Source organism: Panthera uncia, chromosome D1 (assembly GCF_023721935.1).
Source record: "Panthera uncia isolate 11264 chromosome D1, Puncia_PCG_1.0, whole genome shotgun sequence".
Taxonomy (NCBI): domain Eukaryota; kingdom Metazoa; phylum Chordata; class Mammalia; order Carnivora; family Felidae; genus Panthera; species Panthera uncia.
The window spans coordinates 99,590,771-99,613,077 of NC_064808.1; the positions used below are offsets into that span (position 1 = coordinate 99,590,771).

Genomic DNA, 22,307 nt, shown 5'->3' on the forward strand with positions numbered 1-22,307 from the left:
GAAAAGACGCCCCCACTCCCCCCGCCCCGTGTCCAGGCCCCACCGCAGGGCAGTTAAGTCAAAGGCTCCCACGGTGGGACGTTGGCATCGGTATTTTGTTAAGCCCCCCAGGTAATTGTGCCATGCAGCTGCCACGACTGACAGCTCTTGCTGTCCAAAGCAGGCATTTGCCCACGTCTGATGCGCTCGTGGGAGAGTCGGCGGAGGTGATGTGAGTGTGTGAATACGGCTGAGTATGTCTGTCCTCATGTGGGCCCCAGTCCAGTGTCTGGGCACCACTGTCTTGGCTTTTGGACCCACCAATAGCATGTGTTTGACGCTGTGTCTGCCTCAGGTGTGGCTGTAAGGGGGTCCTGAGCTTCAGCAGGTGGCTGAATGGGGGAAGGAAGGGAGCTGCGATGGAACTCACGCCCTAGGCACAGATTCAAGAAGCAAAGGGTCCTGCCAATATCTTGTGTCCTTAAGGCTCCAAGCAGCTGGTTTTACAGCCCCTTTCCCCTGTTCCCACTGGTCACATTCTTTGTTCCTGGGAAGTTCTTCCTGTTGTCTCTCACTCGAGCCCCTCTCAAGAAGAGTCTAGATTTTTTTAAAGCTTTTATTTACTCATTTAAGTAATCTGTACACCCATCATAGGGCTCAAACCCAGGACCTCAAGATCAAGAGTGGGACGCTCTTCCCACTCAGCCACCCAGGTGCCCCGAGAAGAGTCTAGGCTGAACGAGTGCCGGCTCGCCCCTCAGCTCTGGTCGCAGGTAGGATTGGTCACCCTGCCTGGGGCTGCAGTCCCCAAGGCTGCCTGGAGGGGCTGGGCTGTCTCCTTCAGGTGCAGGACCCCATCAGGCATCGATGGAATGGGTTGGAAGGGAGAAGAGCCAGAGACAGCACAATTAAATTAATTTCCAGCAGCTGCGTGGGATTAAAATTACCCACTTCTCCCCGGTCTCTGTCTAATGTTCCTGAAAACAATCTCCTGATCCTCTCCTTCTACATGTTTCTCTTCCCTCATGGTCACAGCTTTTGGTAAATTTATTCCCGATTGCTCTGCCTTTCGTTACCCTCAGCTCGTTGGCTGGGGGAGAGCACAGCCCTGGAGAGATGGACCCCACGTTTGAGCAGCCTGACCCTCTCCCTGCCAGACTTGCCGAGGGGGCTGGGCAGGGCCAACCTCAGGGAGCAGCATGGCCCTCAGCAGTGGGACGGGCTGTCAGGGTGCCTCAGCCCTCACGGGGTCCCCAGGTGACCTGGAGCCTTGCGCTCCCCATGCAGGCCCTCCCAGGGGGCAGAGGAAAGGCAATACTGTAGGTTACAGTGGGAGCCAGACTTGGGGGCGAGGATGCAGGCTCAAAGCCTGTGCTTCCCGTAGCCAGCATGTCTGTTCCCCGAGCCTTCGTCTTGCCTTCTGTGAAATGGGGAAGAGGTGGTCTATCATACAGGTTGTCATGAAGACTAGGTGAGATGATGTACAGAAAAAATATCTCCACAACATACAGATGATGGGTAGACCCTCCCATGGTAGGTGATCATCCGTAACGTTACGGTGGACAGTAAGAGCACTGACTGAGTGCACGTTACCGGATGACGGACAGGATGACGTTTTAAGCATCCTTCACCTGTTATGTAATTATCACGCCAATGCTCTGAGGTGAATCTTTTTATCGTCCCCACTTACAAATGGGAACATGAGGTAGACAGATATCAGGGGACGTGTCCAAGGACATCTGGAAAGTAAAAAATGAGCTCTGGGGGCACCTGGGTGACCCAGTCAATTGAGCATCCAACTTTGGCTCAGGTCATGGTCTTGTGGTTCATGTGTTCGAGCCCTGCATCAGCCTCTGTGCTGACAGTGCAGGGCCTGCTTGGGACTCTCTCTCTCTCTCTCTCTCTCCCCCCACCTCTCTCTCTCTGCTCCTCCTCCACTTGCGAACGCATGCATGTGCTCTGTCTCTAAATAAATAAACAAACAAACAAACTTAAAAAAACAAGTTATCTCTGGAAATCTGGTGCCGTGTCCTCAGAGAATGTACCGCAGGGCTGAGCACATACTAACTTAGGCATGGTGTTCGCTTAACATCTGTGATGTGGGAACATATGCACATCTTTGCACGTTGTCACCGTGTAGTCCCAGGCCCCGCGTGTCCCCTCCTGGAAGAGTTTTCCCAAAGGGGCCACCTCTTAGAGAAGCAAAAGAGAAACAAACTAATCTCTGGAACTAGTAGCGAAAACCAGCAGGAAGGCAAGCCGGGTGCCTTTGGACAGAGAGATTCCCAGGGAAGCAGCCGGGCCCACAGGGTGGGGCAGTCGGTCACCCACACCTCGAGTTTTGAAGAAGCTCATGGGAATGGGAACAGGCTTGCTATGACACTGCCCTCTCCTGGATGAGCCCGTTTCTTTCTGGGGCCTTTGGGGCCCCTCCCTGGGAGCATGGGGGGCCACTCTCCACGCCGGAGTCCGCTCATCCCAAAACCTCACCTGTCCACGATGGCAGTGATGCTTTGTACATAGGTGACACTGAATGGAATTTAATTTTGAGTTCTCCTCCTCCCTGATCTGCTGAGGGGACCTGGGGGTGGGGACCGAGACTTGCGTCTGCCCTTTCCTGGCTGTATGACTGTGGCCACGGTACCACCCCTGCAGTCATCTCTAAGGTCTCATCCGGTTTCAGTCTGGTTGGTCTCTGTCGGCTGTGGCCCACCATGGTCACTGCACTGGGACCGTGTGTCGTCACGGCAGAGGAAATGGGTGAATGAGGGCAAATGTCGTCCTGGCTGTGCCACTGCGCATGTAGCTTTATTTCAGGGTCAGAATCAGGATTCAGGGGCAGTGTGGTTGTGACGTGGGGAGTGGTCCATGCTCCCAAATGCCTCAAAGGGATAAGAGGAAAAGCCGGAGCGAAGAAGAGGCACGGCCAGAGAACCGGCCCAGTCCCAGCTGTCCCCTGGCATAGCACGTGCTTTGCACCAGCTCCTGGCTGAGGCTCGTAGAGAGGCTAACTCATTTAGGCCTTGAAACAACCCTCCCAGGGTGGCTACTATTATCCCCATTTTACAGATGAAGACACTGAGCCATGAACACGTCACACAGCTGGCAGCTGGCAAGAGTAGCATTTGAAACTGGAGGTCTAGCTCCAGTGTTCACTATTCTCACCTTTATATTCTATTGTTTTCCAAGGAGTGTCCCCATCCAGGTCTAGAGACTCATTTGGGAAAGGGTGGATCCCACACTGAAACACTGCCCAGGCAGCCCCTCCGTTTCAGAGGAAGGCCCTGGTGGGGCAGACAGGGGCGGCCTCACAGCTGGCGGGAAGACCTGCTTGTTGGATGCTGGGGACCTGGCAGAGAACTTCTCCCCTAGTTTGGACCTGCTGGCAGCCCTCCCTCCCCCACCCAGTCCCCAGGCATTAGGGTTGCACCTCCGCATCCAGGTGATAAGGAGCAGGGAGGTGCTTTGTCCTTGGAGGAGATGGCTTTCTCCAACGGGGCCCTTGAAATGCAGTCTCTCCCATCCTCCTGAGGTGTCACCTCTGGCTCCTGCAGACCAACCCCCCACCACCCCATGCCCACGCTCCACGGCACGAGGCCTGGTGAAACCTGGGCAGCACGACGCCTGCTCATCACAGGGTGACGCCGGGCACGGGGCACAGGCGGCACTTGCCAATTTCTGCTAAGAACACTGGCTGGAGGGGGCGCCTGGGTGGCTCGGTCAGTTAAGCATCCGACTTCGGCTCAGGTCATGATCTCATGGTCCGTGAGTTTGAGCCCCGCGTCGGGCTCTGTGCTGACTGCTCAGAGCCTGGAGCCTGTTTCAGATTCTGTGTCTCCCTCTTTCTGACCCTCCCCCGTTCATGCTCTGTCTCTTTCTGTCTCAAAAATAAATAAACGTTAATAAAATAAAAAAAAAAAAAAAGAACACTGGCTGGAGATAGAAGTGGGACCTGAACGCCCAGGGCGGGATTAGAGCAGGGGAGCAGGTGGCCAGGTGCACGAAGGCGGGAGAGCCCAAGCGTGGCCCCCACCCCAGTGGCAGCCGGCCCCAGGCCTTGCGTGGTGCCTCTCATCACAGAGGTAGAAAGTAAGAGGGGGAAGGATGAACGTGAAAACAACCCAAAAGAGAGCGGAGAGGAAGATGAGTGGAAACTCCTAGCTGATGCAAATATTGACATAACCATTACGAGAGTAAATAAAACTCCCATTTCTGTTATGCAAGTGCTATATTCTTTGAATACTTCTGTCTTGAGGAATTTTTTATTTCGCCATAGAAGAAAAATGTTTTCATATTCTCTCCCGCCGCTCAGACCCAGAACCCAGCAAGGCCCTGTGCCCCCGAGAGCCATAATATTATTTGTTAACATTTTTATGATGCCAAATGGTCTGTAGGAGAACGGGCGCCATTCTTTAGCTGGGAAACCATATGGCAGGACGAGTAATAAATAAGGTATTGTGATAGTTAATGAACCTAATTGCCAGCAAAGGCTTTAATACGGAGACTGTGCTGCTGAGAATTTAGCACCACATTAGGGATGCTGCGGAGCTCCCCTGACTTCTGAGGCTTAATTTAAGTTCTATATTGCAAACTCCAGAAAATAATTCCAAACCCTCCTGCTGGAAAAGCAACCTGCTGGTAGACTGTGATTATACCGAATTACTAAAATCGCAATCAATTTTATACACACAGTTAACCCTTGCCAGGGAGGACTCCGGGAGAGGAGAGGGAGGAACACTGAAGCCATCCTACCTGTGGCCGTGGACCGCAGAGGACAACCCGAGGAGGTAAAGGGGTGGTGCCCAGAAGGGATCCGGAGCCAGGGGTCCTGCTCTGCAAGGAGAAGAAGTCGGGGTCATAGTGAGAGAAGGCTCTGAGCACAGGCTTAGCCCGTTGGCCTTCCCTCGTCCTGCAGGGTCCCCTGAGCTATGGGATAAGAAGACAGAGGGTGTTGGAGAGAGGGATTTGTGCTCACCCAAGCAGCAGGCATCCCTGGCAGGAAAAGAAACCGAGCAACTTACTCCATAAGTCAAGGTTATTAACTAGAGAAGATCAGATCGTGGCAGTCAAATAACCTTGCACTGTGTAAAATGTAAATGCTGAACAGCTGCCTCTGAACTATCAGTGGTGTCTGGAAGTTTCCCTGGGCAAGAGAAGCACACCACAACAGGGGGGAGAGGTGCCAGGGGGAAGGTGTTTCTGCCCACCTCTTCTCGGAGCTTGCAGTGGCTTCTCTTACCCTTCAGCCCTGGCCAAGACGGATGAGAACGGCTGGCCGTGGAAAGAGCCTCCTGGGAGGAGGCAGTGCTCCCGGGCTGGGGAACTCTCCGAAGAGGCACAGACCCCCGCCCAGAGCGCCTCTCGTCCCATGGTGAAGTCCAGGCTGTGGCTTGGAGAGCTCAGAAATGTCCTTTCCAGAAGAGCACTCTGAAGGAGATGGAAAACCTCACGAGGCCTGGGCTCAGCCCTCCTGCATTCAGAGGCGAGTAGGGCAGGTTGAGAGTGGGGAGTGGGTATTGGAAACAAGGAATCTTTCCATAAGTCAGGAAGACACTGGAAGCAGCTCAGGCCTGAGAATCCAGCAAAGTCAAAAATGTGCAGAGAACAGAGAGCAGGCCGGAAGCAGAGGAAGGTATAGAGGGAGGCCCTGACCCAAGGTGGGAGACCCTGCAAGGGGTGACCATGTATGGCCATATGGCTCCTTTCCAGAGATTTCAGGACAAATTCCAGAGATTTCAGCCCTTTCGCTGCTGTGCACTGGGGCCAGCCCAGCCTCATTTGGGATTTGGGGTAGACTCTGAGGTCCCAGCCATAGGGTTTACAGGACAGAGGCATCATGAGGCCTGGCATGGGAAGTTCTGTGCATATTGCAGAGTCTGAAGCCAGGGGTAGGATGGACGATGAGGCACCCCTATAGGTGTGAAGCTTCTTACAGGCAGGAAACCTATCTGATCTTATCTCGCTGATCTGATCTAGCCTGTTTGCACTCAGGAACTTGAATGAGATGGATATCAGAAGAGTCAACTCCACAGATGACCAGGAGAGGAAGCACGTCAGCCCCTGGGTCGACCCAAGCCAGCAGGCAGTCAGTGTGGGTGACGGTTCCCCCAGGCAGAGGGTGGGATCGCCATGGTCTGCTGGGGGCGTAGGGGCCAGTCTCCCGCCCGGCCCCATTCCTGCTGCAGGACCGTCCCTGCTGCCCTGTACTCGTCTCCAGGCTCTGATGCTCACATGTGGCTGTGGTCCTGAAGTGGATGCTGTCATACACCTTGTCTGTCAGTCCTGCCTCCACAGCTCAGTGACAGGAGAAGCTGAGACCCCAAAGGTTTTTCCAGCCCCTGGGAGAGGAGGAAGGGCCACAGGACCCCCACAGGCCCTCTTGGACTCTGATGAATCTGAGAATAAACAGCAAACCACAGATGCAGAAGCCCACACCCCAGAAACTCTGATCCAACAGATCCAAGGCATCCCCGTGGTCCATGCAGTTTACTTATTGATTCATTTCTAATTTTTTTAATGTTTATTTAGTTGTGAGAGACAGAGAGGGACAGAGCACAAGCAGGGGAGGGGCAGAAAGAGAGAGAGGGAGCCACAGAATCCAAAGCAGACTCCAGGCTCTGAGCTGTCAGCACAGAGCCTGACTCGGGGCTCAAACCTATGAACCGTGAGATCATGACCTGAGTCGGAGTTAGACACTTAACTGACTGAGCCACCCAGGTGCCCCGTCATGCAGTTTGTTTAAAGTTGTAAAGGTGATCCTGATGGGGAATCAGATAGAGAACTAGTTCCCTGGGGAGTTGCATACCCCATCCTGGCCCCAACTCTAACCTCCCCACTCTGCTCCAGACTGTGGAAGGAGACATACTTATAGTCTCCCTGGTAAGCAGGTGAGAGAACACTGAGATTCTTGGTTACTCTACAAGCAAGATGAAGAGGCAAAAGGGAGGCATTTTCAGCTCTAGCTGGTTAACCCCTGGGTCAAGGGCATAGGCAAAATTTGAATTTCCGCCTATGACAGCCTTTCCAGATTAGACAGATTCACATCTGGAGGGAGAGGGATGAATCAAATGGCCTTTAGATCTTTGGCTTTTGTGGGGTGCCTGGGTGGCTCAGTTGGCTAAGCGTCTGACTCTTGGTTTCAGCTCAGGTCATGATCTCACAGCTTCATGGGTTCAAGCCCTGTGTCAAGCTCTGTGCTGGCAGCATGGGACCTGCTTGGAATTCTCTCTCTCTGCCCATCCCCCCACCCACACTGTGTCTGTCTCTCTCAAAATAAGTAAACTTAAAAAAAAAAAAGATCTTTGGCTTCTGTAACCTTGTAAGTATTTTCCATATTTTATAGATGAGGAAAGTGGAGTCCAGAAAATTCTATGAGCCTTAGATGGGCAGCATATTAGGACTTACCAGAATCCAGGTGTCTTAGTTCTAAGTATGTGCTCTTTCTAGAACAGTCAGCTTTTTCTTCCTTCCAGTTGTGTGATCTAGCCACTGGAAAGAAGAAACAAGAACAAAAGAAAATCCAGGATTCATATTTGTGCATCAGATAGGAGAGAGACGGAGGGACCCCTGAGGAAGTTTTTGGTTCTGAGCGTATAAGATGCTGCTGGAGGGGGTCATCTATTTAGAGAGATTCTTAGAAAAGTATAAAGCCACATATTAAGTATGCAAGTTAGGGGTGCCTGGGTGGCTCAGTTGGTTGAGCATCCAACTCTTGATTTCAGCTCAGGTCATGATCCCAGGGTCTTGGGACTGAGCCCCATGTTGGGCCCTGTGCTGACAGCATGGAGCCTGCTTGGGATTCTCTCCCTCTCTCTCTGCCCCTACCCCGCTTGCACTCATAAACCAACAAACAAATAAATAAATAAGCAAACAAGTTAATCTGAGCACAAGGGTCATGGAATGAAGGACCTAACCAAGGGATGCTTCCTGGAAGGGGCATCAAAGGGGCATCAAAGTGATCGGTGCTCACTATTCCCTGTGAATTGATCACCCAGCTCTGTGCTAAAGGCTTTGGGAACATCCAGGAGGGTCAAAGACATTGTGTCTGTCTGAATGGAGCTTCTGGTCGTGGTGGGGAGGCAGCCACATGCACAGAAAAGGCCTGGGGATGCCACAGCCAGCAGGCCCCCATCCCAGCTGTGGGACCTGGACACGCAGGGCTGTGGGTTCCCAGTGATCCCTCACGTTTTCTAGATTCTGAGAAGTGGGGAAAGTTTGACCAAGTCAGATCAAGACTCCTTGTGGCAAAGGGGGCTCCCTAGGGATCCTGAGCAGAGAGGTCAAGGTGGGGGTTGTTGAGGTGCAGCTGGGCGTGGGCTCTTGAGCTGGCTTTCCCAGGCCACTGGGGCCTGTGGGCTGAGACAGTGGCCTCCCCTTCCCCAGGGAAGGTGGTGGGAACCCAGTGCTGCTCCGCGGCCGTGTCAGGTCCAGCAAGTGCCGAGATGAAAGGCTACGGGGTGTGAATTTAACGCCGTACATAAATACGCTCTGCAATCACGGAGGAGGCTTTCTGCTCAAAGGAGACCCACCGAATATTTTACAGCGATGCAGATCAAATGAAAAAAAGGAGGATAAATACAAGGGAAGATAATTATTTGATGGAGTTCTCTTAGAATCCGCCACAGCAGGGAACACTTACAGAGAATATATAAGACTGCAGAGACCCCGCTCTCGGAGCATCGGGCCAGCCTGTAAATCGTCAGACGCGCGGACGCGAGGAGAGGCACGAGGGAGACGCGGGCGGCCGCCTCGCCGTCGCCCCGGGTCCCGCACCCCACCTTGCCGGCAGCGGCCCCGGGCGCCAGCCACAGCGCCATCCTGCAGAAGGGAGATGCCGCCTCGTAAATGTCTCCGGAGAATTACGACCGTACCGCTACAGTAGAAAGACGGCGCCGTTTATCTCCGCGCCATCTGCACAGGCTCATTTGTGGCTCCCGAGGCAGGCGTGCACGCACCCGGCAAGTTTGCGACTCTCCCGCGCGCCGAGAATTTTCTTCGCCAGGATGCTGCGGGGCTGGGGGTGCCCGCTACTCTCGTGGCTCCGGGTGGTCAGCAGGAGAGGCCGGGCCGGCTGGGTGCGGGAGCCAGGCCCGGAGCTGGGGTGGGGTGGGGTGGGGGGTAGGGGGTGCAGGGACCAGGGCCCTCCCGTGCGCGCTCGCAGGGCCCGGCTCATGGTTCGGCCACTCAGTCACGACTCCACACGGGGCGGCTGCACCTGCCGGGCGCTGGCGTGGCCATCAGGGAGACACGCATAGTTTGCTTGCACTCCCTGCAGGTTTTAATTCCGGTGTCGTGTTCTCAGTGAGGCCCTCCCGGTGGCCCCCATCTAAAACCGCTGCAACCCCCTTTCGGTAGCAGATGCTGTCCTGCTCCGTCAGTATCCTCTCAGATCCCTCAGGGTGTCGGTGTGCGCGGCTGCCCGGGGTGTGGCCATCCCCAGCAGCTAACAACCGTGTCTGGTTTTAGGAGGCCTGCCTTCGAGCTGCCTGCAGGAGCCTCCTTTATGGGGCGTGGGGTGGGGATGTGCCGAAGGTATCGCCCCACTCTCGTCCCCAGTGTGTGTGGAGGGGGGGGGGCGGGGCGGGTGGGACGTAGCCACTGACTGATGGATACAAACCTATAAACACTCCAGCTCCCTTGCCCCCAGTGGCTACGACTGCGCTGTGATATTTTGGTGTTGCTGAAACATAAAATATTGAGGAGGGGGTAGGTGGTTCTAAAACTGGGAATATATCCTGCTGCATTGCCCAGGGTCTGATTGAGTTCATTCGTTCGTTTGTTCTTTTCTTTTTTTTTTAATTTTTTTAAAGTTTAGCATTAATTTTTTTAAAGTTTGTTTGTTTGTTTATTTATTTATTTATTTATTTTGAGAGAGAGAGCACAAGTGGAGCAGGGGCAGAGAGACCTAGAGAGAATCCCAAGCAGGCTTCACGCCCTCAGGGTAGAGCCTGGTGTGGGGCTCAAACTCACATGACCTCACTGTGAGGTCATGACCTGCGCTGAAGTCGGCCGCTTAACCAACTGAGCCACCCGGGCGCCCCTTAATTTTTTTTAATGTTTATTTATTCTTGAGAGAGAAAGAGAAAGACAGAGCGTGAACAGGGGAGAGACAGAGAAAGAGGGAGACACAGAATCCGAAGCAGGATCCAGGCTCTGAGCTGTCAGCACAGAGCCCAAGGTGGGGCTCGAACTCAGGAACCGTGAGATCATGACCTGAGCCGAAGTTGGACGCTTAACCGACTGAACCCCCCAGGTGCCCCTGATGGAGCTCAGTCCAATGACAGGCTGGGGTGGCGCAGCTAAAAGTTGGAGGCTGGATGGGCCGGGGGACAGTGTGGCAGGATGGGGCCACAGTTTTTGCTTGGACCCGTCCGTTGTCACATCCACCTGGCTTCCCTGGCAGTTCTTGTCATGTTTTGGCACAGCAGTGCCCAAGCCCATGGACACCGCGTTAGAAGGCTTGAGTCTCCTCCCTTTTCTTTTCTTCTCTCTAGGCTTCCCTGCCGATACTGAAATGAAAACCTGTCTCTCCTCCCTCTGTGCCTCGCCTCCTCTCTCCTCCACACCCAGCCGGGGAACCTCAACTTTGCCTATAAAACCCCCACCTTCACTGCCTTTCAGAAGAAAGAAGCACTGTTCTGTTACACACTTTGCTTGGGGACTCCGTGGAGACAGCCGCACCACTGGTGACGAGTGCAAGCTGGGGAAATAGGGAACAGAGCGTGAGGAAGCTTGGCCAGGCTTTCCTCAGTGGGTAGCACAGATATGGGGATGGTGTGAACCGGGGGCCGGACCTGGGCAGAGCTGCAGCCTCGGAGCCCAGCGAGGGGGTCCCTGGAGTCCTGGGCTGATTGGACAGCCTGGGTGATGAGCCAGGAGCTCTGAAAGTGGCACTGGAGAGGAGGGAATTGCTGATGGATATTCAGGAAGTTCAATCAACAGAATGTGGTGGCTGATGGGGGGGGGGGGGGGGGACGGGGAGGAAACATCCCTGAGGAGAGCAGGTGCCTATGGGAAGGAGAAATGAAGGACGGAGACTGAGAAAGGGGGATAGGCAGGGAATGGAGAGGGCAAGGAGCTGTTTAAAGAGTTTTTTAATTTTTTATTTACTTTTGAGAGAGAGCACAAGCAGGGGAGGGGCAGAGAGAGACGGGGTGGGGGGGAGGCGATAGAGGATCTGAAGTAGGCTCTATGCTCATAGCAGACACCTCGATGTGGGGCTTGAACTCACAAACTGTGAGATCGTGACCTGAGCCGAGGTTGGATGCTCACTTAACCGACTGAGCCGCCCAGGTGCCCCTGTTAAAAGGATTATAGAAAGACACAGAATGATAGGGACGAAGAGATGGAAAAGCAGCCAGAGAGTCAATGAAACTCCTAGTGAGACTTCCTTTCTTGTAACTTCTTATTTTGAGCTAATTTTAGACTTACAGAAAAGCTGGGAAAAAAATAGGACAGAGAATGCCCACGTACCGCTCACCCTACGGTTACCAGTTTACATAACCATGACAGTCATCAACACCGGGACGTTCATCCTGGAACGGTGCTATTAACCGAACAACATTTTATTCTAATCTCGCCAGTTCCCCTAGGTATCCGGAGAGGGATCGGCATAAACGTGCAGACCCAGAGGGAGAATGGGGTTAGACAGAGGTGCCCAAGTCCCTCTTCCTGGAGAAAGTTTACATGTGTCTGTCAGAGCCTGAGGCAAGGACTATTTTAGGGACATGAATTAGGTGCCTCCTAAGAGGCTATTATTTAATAAATGAATGGATTCCGGTGCCCAGGGCACAGACCAAAGTCCTTGCAACCAGTGTCCGCATACAACCAACCACAGTCTTTGATCTTTTCTCAGCTTCCAAGGTGTCCAGAATCTGCCACTTACACCAACAGACATTTTAAAGGGGCCTAATACCAAGGGCTTCTTCCAATGTGAGGTTCTGACCTTCGTCCTCCAGAGAGAGGGACCTCTATTAATGCCTCTGGTAATGCTGTTTTTCCTTCAATGCTTCCCTTTCCGGCATAGTCACGGCAGCCAGTAGCTCGACCCAGCTCCCTTTGAATTTACAATCTAGAAGTTTAGGGGAGGTTTGTTATTGATCTGCAAGAAGGAAAGAAGGCTTTTTACCCATAACTGGGGTCCTGAGCAAATTTGTCCCTTTAACTTGGGAGGCAGGCAGCTTAGGGTTGGTGGACTGCCGGTCACCAGAAGGGTCATTAACTTCTCCCCTCCTGGGCTCATCTAGCATGGAGGGAAGCCAGCCCCGGCAGCAAGCACTGGGGCTCATAGTACCCGCTTCTCAGGCCAACTCCAATAGCCTGTAGAACAGCCCCATGGCAAGCCAGCCTGCTTCCATAACAATGACCCATTTGGAGTCTTCTTTAACAAGGCCTGTTTTTATAGTTTTGTTTTATCGAGGGGGACAGATCTGCCATTTTTTTCCTTATTGACTTCCTTATTTTTACCCCAAGTGATCTGGAAGACCTTAGAGGATCTTAAAGGCCAATGGCAGCCCTTAGGGGGCGGTGCCAGAGGAAGAGGATTGTAAAACTTGGATTAATGGCAGCTAACAGGATGAAACTGTCACATGTCCCCAGCACCAAAGGACTAGGACTTCCAGGCCAATATTGATGGCCCTTGTTGGAACCCCAGGCCATCTCAGAACATTCTTTCTTTATTCCTTTCTCTCTCTCTCTTCTTTTCCTTTTCTTTCTTTCTTTCTTTCTTTCTGGTGCAGAAGAGAGGGAGGGAAGGGATAGGCAACACCCACTAGTTGAGGAATATTTAGACAAACTTAGGTAAAATTTCATCTCACATGGGTCTCCTGGGGGGCTCAGTCGGTTGAGCATCTGACTTCAGCTCAGGTCATGATCTCACAGTTCGTAAGTTCAAACCCCACATCAGGCTCTGTGCTGACAACTCAGAGCCTGGAGCCTGCTTCAGATTCTGTGTCCCTCTCTCTGCCCTTACCCCATTCATGCTCTGTCTCTCCCTCTCCCTCAAAAATAAAAAAAAAACATTAAAGTTTTTTTTCATCTCACACATCTTCCAACACGAGGAGTGCGCCCTATATGATACGCTCTCACCCCAGCCCTTGAAGGCCTTCCCTTGGATCCCAGACATCTCTGATCTTTCTCCCAACCTGGTGGAGAGAGATGCAAGGGATTAACAAACCAAAGAGAATTAAAGAACGGAAGCAACTTTTTTCAGAAATTTTATGTTCCTGTGTTGGACTCAACCCCCCCAAATAATCAAACACTGATCAACTTGCCTCTTTTCCCCTAATAATAAGGATGAGAAAGAGCTGACTTATATGGAAACAGAAGGAACTCCATTTAGCTATTGTGCCCAGCACAGTGCTTGGCACTTAGTAGGTGCTCAAAAATATGTTAGCTGAAGGAGTGAGTAGTAGATACAGGAGAAACCTGTATCTTATTTTAGAGAGAGAGAGAGAGAGAGAGAGAGAGAGAGTGTGTGTGTGTGTGTGCATGAGTGGGGGAGAGGAACAGAGAGAGGGAGAGAGAAAATCCTAAGCAGGCTCCACGCTCAGCACTGAGCCCAGTGCGGACTCCATTTCATGACCTGAGCCGAAATCAAGAGTCAGATGCTCAATCTACTGAGCTACCCAGGTGCCCCCAGAGGAAACTTTAATAGCTGGGTAATATTGTGGAAGGACCACCGGAGTTAGGACTGGGTTCACACTCTTGATCTGCTCCTTCCGTGAGCCCGTGACCGAGTCAACGGACCTCATTCAGCCTTGGGTTTTCTCACTAATAGAAACAAAGATGAACAGCTGTACTCCAGTGCTGTGGTGGAAAGCAATGAGTGCTCGACACTGGCTAGCACAGTCCTGGCGTGAAGTAGACGATAAATAATGGTCACTTTTACGATTGCTTTTAGTAATTTGAACTGCTCAGACTCAGAAGGTTGTGGAGAACATTAGCAAAGGAGATGGACAGTTTAACTTGGAGGATTATTTGAGGACAGTCCTACCCAGAGGCAGGAGGAGGGAAAGGTGAAGACTTAAGGCACAAGCCAGCCTGGGGATCGAGCATTCTGGACCCCCTTTGTCTGTGAGGTGTGGTTGTTTCCTGATGCCTGCGGAAGCCGGGTGCTCAAGTGTCAGATGAGCAGACTTGGCAGAGAATTCTAGATGTGGGGTCTGCACCTGCTTCTCTCTTCCTCTCTCTCATTGTCTCTCTCACGAGCATGTGAAGAGAACCACACAGGACCACACCCGTTATCAACAGATACTCAGCAGCCAGCGTGGTTTCTAGTAAGAGATATGGGCTGACTCAGGTGCCCAAACACACTTTTCTTCCCAAGTACCCAGAGAGTAATAACTTAGCAGCCAAAGCATGTGTCCCCTCCCTTTAAAAAAGGTATATGGGGAGAGAAAGACAGATACCATATGTTTTCACTCTTATGTGGATCCTGAGAAACTTAACAGAAACCCATGGGGGAGGGGAAGGAAAAAAAAATGAGGTTAGAGTGGGAGAGAGCCAAAGCATAAGAGACTCTTAAAAACTGAGAACAAACTGAGGGTTGATGGGGGGGTGGGAGGGAGGGAAGGGTAGGTGATGGGCATTGAAGAGGGCACCTTTTGGGATGAGCACTGGGTGTTGTATGGAAACCAATTTGACAATAAATTTCATATATTAAAAAATTAATTAATTAGTTAATTAATAAGGTATATGGGGGTGCCTGTGTGGCTCAGTCGGATGAGCGCTCAACATCAGCTCAGGTCACGACCTTATAGTTTGTGAGTTCGAGTCCCGCATCGGGCTCCCTGCTGACAGCACAGAGCCCGCTTCAGATCTTCTGTTGCCCTCTTTGTCCCTCTCCTGCTCCCGTTCTCTCTCTCGAAAATAAATAAAACAGTTAAAACAATTAAAAAGTATACACACACATATATAGCTGGCACCCTGAACCCTTGCTGCTGCTGAGGAAGGTGAAGACAAGGGTGTTTCCCCCAAGGGCAGGCAAGATGGGAATCTGCAGCTGGTTGCATTGGGGACTGTGTGTCTGGAACCAGCCACATGGACCACGGACAAGAGGCCTCTCTCCCCGGGACAACCCCACGACCACAAATGTTTTCCCGAGCAGAAGACCATCGGCGTCAGAGCCAACCAAGTGATGGTGGCATTTCACACTCACCACGACCGTGTCTGTTGCTCTCCCGCTGCCTGTGTTTCCTCTTCTGCCTTTTGTTCTCCAGCCTGTAGCGTAGTCAGAGGGCTGGCGGCCCCTGCCCGCTCAGCCTCTCTGACTGTCAGATGAGATCTGGCTTCAGAGTCCCTCAGGGGCAGGGCCCAGAGTGTCGGGCCCCCTCAGCTCTCTGGTGCAATGATGCAGGGGGCGGGGGGCAGCTTTTGTGGGACAGCAGTGGGGCCGGGCACTTTCCTGTATGGAGTCTCTTCATGCAGCCACCCCATGAAACAAGTTCTTCCTCTCCGTTTTCCTGATGAGGAAAGTGAGTCTCAGACACAAGGGAAGTGATGTAAGACAGGTGTTTGGAGCCTTAGCAGGTATCAGAATCACCTGGAGGGCTTGTTAGGATGCAGGTTTCTGGGCTCCAGCTTGCTTCCTGATTCGGTAGGTGGGGGGGGGTGAGGCATCCCAGCGAGCTCCTGAATGAGGTGGATGCCGTTGCTGAGGGGGGAGGGTGGTCAGACTCAGAGGACCCTAGGGGTCCTTCCGGGGTCACGGCTAGCACTGGCACCCACGGCTTCCACCCTAAATCCTAGTGTCTGTCCTTTCCCGAGCAGAGTGCCTGGGTGGGATCTCCATGAATGCCCTAAAATCCCTCCACCTGGAAGTCGTAAGATGGGCTATGGTCACCCGTGAATATACAAGGCCTCTGGGAAAGCGGGTGAAGCAAAAGACACCATGTACCCTGGTCAGTGCAAGAAGAAAAGGTCTGAGGATGGGAGGCCCCAGGCACAAAGCTCGCTCACTGGCCCCTAGAGCTCCTTTTACAGGGTGTTTTATGGGCAAGTTTTCAGTGCCAGCGCCCGGGCGGGGTGAGGGGCTCAGCTTTGCCAAAATAAACAGCAGTCTGGGCAGGCAGGGAGAGATTCAGCTGGTGGGGACTAGACCGCAGGCCAGTTTTAAATGGCTACTGTATTTAATCGTGAAGCAAGCTACTCCATTGGTGGAGGGAACGAGAGAAGGGAAAGGAGGCGAGCTCCAGAATGAGCCGTGAGAAGGTGTATTTCTCTGCGTTTTTGGGCTCACTGGGGATTGTGTACTGAGCAGCCCCTCGGGGCTCAGTGCTGGAGTTTATGTCAGCTCCTGTGCTTGATGGGTTCGAGGTTCACGCCTCCGGGTTAGTGGGACCCGGGAGGCTTGGGGAACCCAGCTGCTCCTGGCACGTACCTCACCATTCCTGCAGGCAGGGACTGACTTTGACCTTTGTGGGTCCCGAAATAGAAGTCAGAGCTAGCATGAAGCACCATAAAGCTTCTTGTCAGCCACATGCTGCCACCCAGCTCTTCAGGGCCTCGTACTAGCAGAGGATATAGAGAAGGGCCGGAGACGAACATCCGCAGAGATCTCTCCAGGACACCACTAGCCCGAAATCCCAAGGATGCTGTATCTTCTTGAACTTCCCGATCCAAAGGTGGAGGCAATCATCATTGACCTTGAGATTGTTTAGAGGCCCATCCACCCACAGTTGCCTGTTCTTTCCCTCCTATGAGCGCCGCCCCCTGCCCCCCCCCCCCCCCCCCCCCCCCCCCCAGGAATCCAAGACTACTCCTGCTTCAAAGAATTTTAACTCACAGGAACAGTGAGAATGCGGAGATGAACGAATCCCATCCCTAGAATCTGATAGTATCACTATTACTATAGTAATTACCACTGGCACTTGTTCAGGGCGTACTAAACGCTGGCCACTGTGCACATACTGATCCGTTTAATCATCTCTATAAACCACGACTTGGGTACTGTTATCAATTCCATTTTACAGATGGGAAAATGGAGGCACTGGGGGGTTAAATAACTTAGAAGACGAGTGAGCTAGGGTTTGAACCTGGGTGCTTTGGTTTCAAAATATGCACGCTTCACCTCTCCTTTATACTGCAGCCCACCCCCAGCCCCTGCCTACCACTGCAGCTGCCTGGACTGTTCTAGAAACTCCCAACCCCATACCTTCCAATTACGTGATTGTGATCACCAGCGTTCACATGGCAGGCAGAGATGTTATTTTGCAGGGAATGAAACGGCAGGAAGATGACAGCAAGGTCAGAGAGCTACTGGGGGGGGGGGGGAGCAGGGAGCAGGGCAGTGCCCTGGACACTGTGGGATGTAGCGAAAACCCCAGGATTTGGAGTCGGAAGGCCTGGCTCTCCAACCGGCTACCTGAGTGAAGTGGGCAAGTGCTTTAGACCGACTTGTGTCCCTCCACCACCGTTCCCCCGATTCCTATGTTGAAACCTAATTCCCCATGTGATGGTGCATAGAGGTGGGGCCTCTAGGAGCTGATTAAGTCATGAGGGTAGAGCCCCCGTGAATGGGATTAGTGCCCCTATAGACACAGACATGAGAGACACGGTCTCTCTCGGCACCATGGGGGATCCGACCAAGGAAGCAGCTGTCTACAAGCCAGGAAGCGGGTTCTCACCAGACACCAGCTCTGCTGGCACCTTGACCTTGGGCTTTGCAGTCTCCAGAACTGTGAAAAATAAATGTTTGTTGTTTAAGACCTCCAATCTGGGGTAGTCTTGTTAGAGCAGCCCCAACAGACGAAGACAGCAAGCTGCTTAACCCCTTTGGGTATCAGTTTCCTTATATATAAAACGACTGCACACATACGTGCATATATACACACATATACATATATGTATATGTATACATATATACATACATAAAGCTATGAGCTGAATTGCATCCCCCCAAATTCATATGTTGAAGCTCTAACCCCAGTACTTCTGAATGTGACCGTGTTTGGAGACAGGGCCTTCAAAGAGGTAATTACAGCAAAATGAGGTCATTTGAATGGGGCCTAGTCCAACATGGCTGGTGTCCTTATGAGACGAGGAGGTGAGGACACAGACAAACACAGAGGGAAGACACGTGAGAACGCGGACGAGACAGCCATCCACAAACCAAGGACACAGGCCTCAGAAGAAATGCCCTCCCGCCCCCTGACACCTTTGTCTTGGGTTTCTAGCCTCTGGGACTATGAAGAAGTAAATCTGGGTTGTCTGGGCCCCCAAGCCTGTGATGCTTTGCTATGGAGGCCCTAGGATGCTGCCCCCTACAGAAATTCTGGGGGACTAAGTGATAGACTGTAGGTGAAGGCTCTTCCCACAGTGGGTGGTACACAAAGATCAGGAATCAGAAGGCACTGTAGGTCAGGGAAGGACATTTTAATTCTTTTTTTTTTTTAATGTTTATTTACTTATTTTTGAGAGAGAGTGCAAGCAGGGAAGGAGCAGAGAGAGAGAGAGAGAGAGAGAGAGAGACAAAGAATCTGGAACAGGCTCCAGGCTCTGAGCTGTCAGTATAGGGCCCGAGGCAGGGCTCGAACCCACAAACCACAAGATCATGACCTGAGCCGAAGTCAGACGCCTAACCCACTGAGCCACCCAGGCGCCCCAAGAAAGAAAATTTTGAAAGGAACTACTTTTGTCTGAAGGTATCAGAAGTGGTAGATACAGGATCCTGTGAAAGGGACAGCCTAGGAGTCGGGGGAGAAAGGGTGTTGCTTCAGATGGAACTCAGGAGTCCACTGGAACCAACCAGAAAGGTTGTGTTTTTCCAGGAGCAGAGGGGACTCATTTGATGGACCAGCTTCATTCATTCAGGAAAGTCTGCTCTATGTGGGCGCCCGGCTTGGGCTGGGGCAGGAAGGAAGGAAGGCTTCCCGGAGACCAGTCCCTGAACTGAATTCTCAAGGATAAGAAGGCATCAGCCCAGTGAAATAAGCAGGTGACAGTGGTGTGACCGTGTCAGGTCCGGACTGAGGGAAACACCGTGTGCATCAGACTGTGTTTCCTTACCTGCCGACTGGGAGGCACGTCAGGACACGTGGGACCCCCAGCCTCCCCCAGGACTTCTGAGTAAATGAGGGTCACATTAGATTTTTTGGAAGCCTGTTTCCTTCTAGGCAAGAACATTTTCCAAGGTGTTGTCAGCGCGAAGCTTAAACAAATTGAAAAGACACTCCCTAAGAAAAATAATAAAATTAGGAACATACAGGTACAAAGTGAATAAAGTGAAAAAAGAAATGGGAGTGAATCACATTTCAAAAAACTAATAAATGCAGCAAACATTCATCTTTCTAGCACCTTGTCCAGATAAGGGGTCCTGAAGCCTAGTTTCTGGCAAGTCCGCTTCGGTTTATACACACAAACACATAGTCACATCCAGACACGAGGCTAGGGCATCCTGCACGTAATTTTACAGTCTTCTGGCCAGAGACCCCCTCGCCTGGGCCAAGTGCATGGCCATCTCAGAGCACAGTGGCTACAGTGTGTCCATAGCACATTAAGGCAGAATCAAAACCTGGTTCAGACTCCGCAGCACAGCCTGGTCATGCGCATTCCTGAACTCGGTGTGTAGAAACGGAATGAGAGTCAGACAGCCGGCAGGTTCTGAATCAGGCTGTCAAGCCCTCAGACCAGCTGCGGGGCCTGTCCGGTATGGGCATACCACGTGTGTGGCTGCAGGAGGGACAGCTGGTGCAAAGACCCGGGGAAGAGGCGAGATGGTGAGGCCCTCTTGAAGGACAGCTGGTGCCTCAGGGAGGCTAGAGGAGATGCATGTGGGCAGAGATAAGGGTACGGAGAGGTAGGGAAGGGGCCACTCGTGAAGAATTTTGTACAAGCGCTAGAGAGTTTTAATTTTATCCTGAAAGCAATGGGAGGTCATTGGAGAAAGCTAAATAGGTAAAAGGAATATGCAGATTATGTTTTGGGGAGACCACCCTGAAACCAGTGTGGAAGGTCAAGGTGGCTTAGTAACACAGTGAGAACATTCAGGAGGTTACTGCGGTAATCACGTGCATTAATCAGGATTCTCCAGAGAACACTCTCGCTATGTAAACTCTCTCTCTATAAAGAGATTTACTATAAAGAATTGGCTTGTGGGATTCTGGAGGCTGAGAATTCCCAAGATCTGCAGTTGCCCAGCTAGAGACCCCAGAAAATCAAGGTATAGTTCTAGTTGGAAAGCCAGCAGGCTCAAGACCCAGCAAGAGCTGATGTTTCCATTTGAATCCAAAGGCCAGAAAAAAACTATGTCCCAGCTGAAATAATCAGGCAGGAGGAGAACCCCCTTACTAGCAAAAAAGTCAGTATTTTGGTCTCTTCAAGCCTTCAACTGATTGAATGAGGCCCACCCACATGCAGGAGGCAATCTGCTTTACTCAGTCTACAATTCAAATATTTTTTTAAGTTTATTTATATATTTTTGAGAGAGAGAGAGAGAGAGGAAGTGGCAGAGAGAGCGAGGGAGAGAGAGAATCCCAAACAGGCTCCATGCTGTCAGCGCAGAGACCCAAGTGGGGCTCAAACCCACAAACCGTGGGATCATGACCTGAACCGAAATCAAGACATGGATGCTTAACGGACTGAACCACCCAGGCGTCCCTACAATTCAAATGTTAATCTCATCCTGAAACATCCTTACAGACAGCTCAGGATAATGCTTGACCAACTATCTGGGCATCACTATGGCTCAGTCAAGTTGACACATAAGATCAACCATCACACAAGGGAGAAATGACAGTGGCTTGAACAAGAAGAGTGGCCGGAGTGATGCAGAGGAAGTTCCAGACGAGCAAACTATCAAAAGCTTGAACAGGGTTTGGTGACCTATTAGTTTGGGAAGATGAGGGAGAGAGAGTCTATGATAACCCCTAGGTTTGGGTTGCGGGAGATGAAGTGGGAGACGGTTCTTTTTCACTGCGGGAGTGTCATCTGGCTGTCCCTTAGTTTCATCAGTTCATGGGGACAAATGTTATCACGTTGCAGTTAAATATCAATTTCCTTAGCTCAAAGCTCCACCTACAGATCCTTGCCAAGTTTTCTTAAAGAGCTCCCAGCATCTTGGGGTACCTGGGTGGGTCAGTCGGTTGAGCGTCCGACTTCGGCTCAGGTCATGGTCTCGCGGTTCGTGAGTTCGAGCTCTGTGGGGGTTCATGTCGAACTCTGTGCGGGATCACGTCGGGCTCTGTGCTGACATCATAGAGCCTGGAGCCTGCTTCAAATTCTGTGTCTCATTCTGTCTCTGCTCCTCCCCCACTCATGCTCTGTCTCTCTCTCTCCTTCAAAAATTAATTTTAAAACATAAAAAAAAAAAAAAAAAAAAGAGCTCCCAGCATCTTAAAAGTCTTACCAATAGAGGCGCCTGGGTGGCTGAATCAGTTAAGCGTCCGACTTCAACTCAGATCATGATCAGGATCTCACAGTTGGTGAGTTCAAGCCCTGCGTCGGGCTCTGTGCTGACAGCTCAGAGCCTGGAGCCTGCTTCCGATTCTGTGTTTCCCTCTCTCTTTGTTCCTCTCCCGCTCATGCTGTGTCTCTCTCTCTCAAAAAGAAATAAACTTAAAAAAAAATTTTTTAAAGTCTTACCAGCATTCATGAATCAACCTGAGTCATTATTCATGGATGCTATCTTTGCAGAACTGAGGTTCTGCCAAGCCAGAGGTGCACTGTGCCCGACCCTCTCACTGCCATCAACAGCCGAGCGGAGCTCTGCCCAGGTGAGCAGAAGCGGCAGGTAACAGCCCATGCGCATGAGCTCACCTGTGGGGAGGTCAGAGGTGCACAGTCCCTCCCCCCAGCTACGAGGCCATCATAAACCCTACAGCCGTTTACAGTGAGATCCCTTAGCAACCCCAGCTCAGAGCACTGTTTCCAGGGTGCATACCTGCCATCCACTAAATCCTGAGGGCTTCTCCAGACCAGCTGTGCTGCAGGACCTCCAGGGACACCTAGATCACTGCACCACCCCCACTCCGCCTTGAGTACCACTCACTCTCGGCAGAGGAACCTTATCAAACCAGTTGTCTCTCTGTGGTGAATTCTCTGCCAAGGGCCTGGAAGTTCTGATAATCTGACCTCTGCCAGCTACCCCCCAGTCTCCCAGTCCGCCCCTCCTGGTGCACCTGATGTGCCTTTATGTGCCTGGAACCCAAATGTGGATACTTAGAGTGCCAAACACAAATGACACTCGGGCCAAGTGCGTGAGTGCGTGTAAACAGACCATGAAGATGTGAGTATTGTTCGCATCTCGGAGTAGTTATGAAGTGTTTTCGGTCTGGATTTTGTGTTTTGTTGTGGTTGTTTGCTGTTTTATTTTCAGATCTCAGGTGTAGTGT

At 51.8% G+C, this 22,307-nt stretch overlaps 1 long non-coding RNA gene across 1 annotated transcript; it reads right to left on the reverse strand.

Annotated features, from left to right (window-relative positions):
• Positions 1-597: 597 nt before the first annotated feature.
• Positions 598-5,356, reverse strand: LOC125909606 (uncharacterized). The gene is made up of 3 exons (XR_007453741.1): positions 5,219-5,356; positions 4,732-4,812; positions 598-817 (listed from the first exon to the last, which is right to left on the reverse strand). It is a non-coding gene; the product is annotated as an uncharacterized LOC125909606 (long non-coding RNA).
• Positions 5,357-22,307: the final 16,951 nt, after the last annotated feature.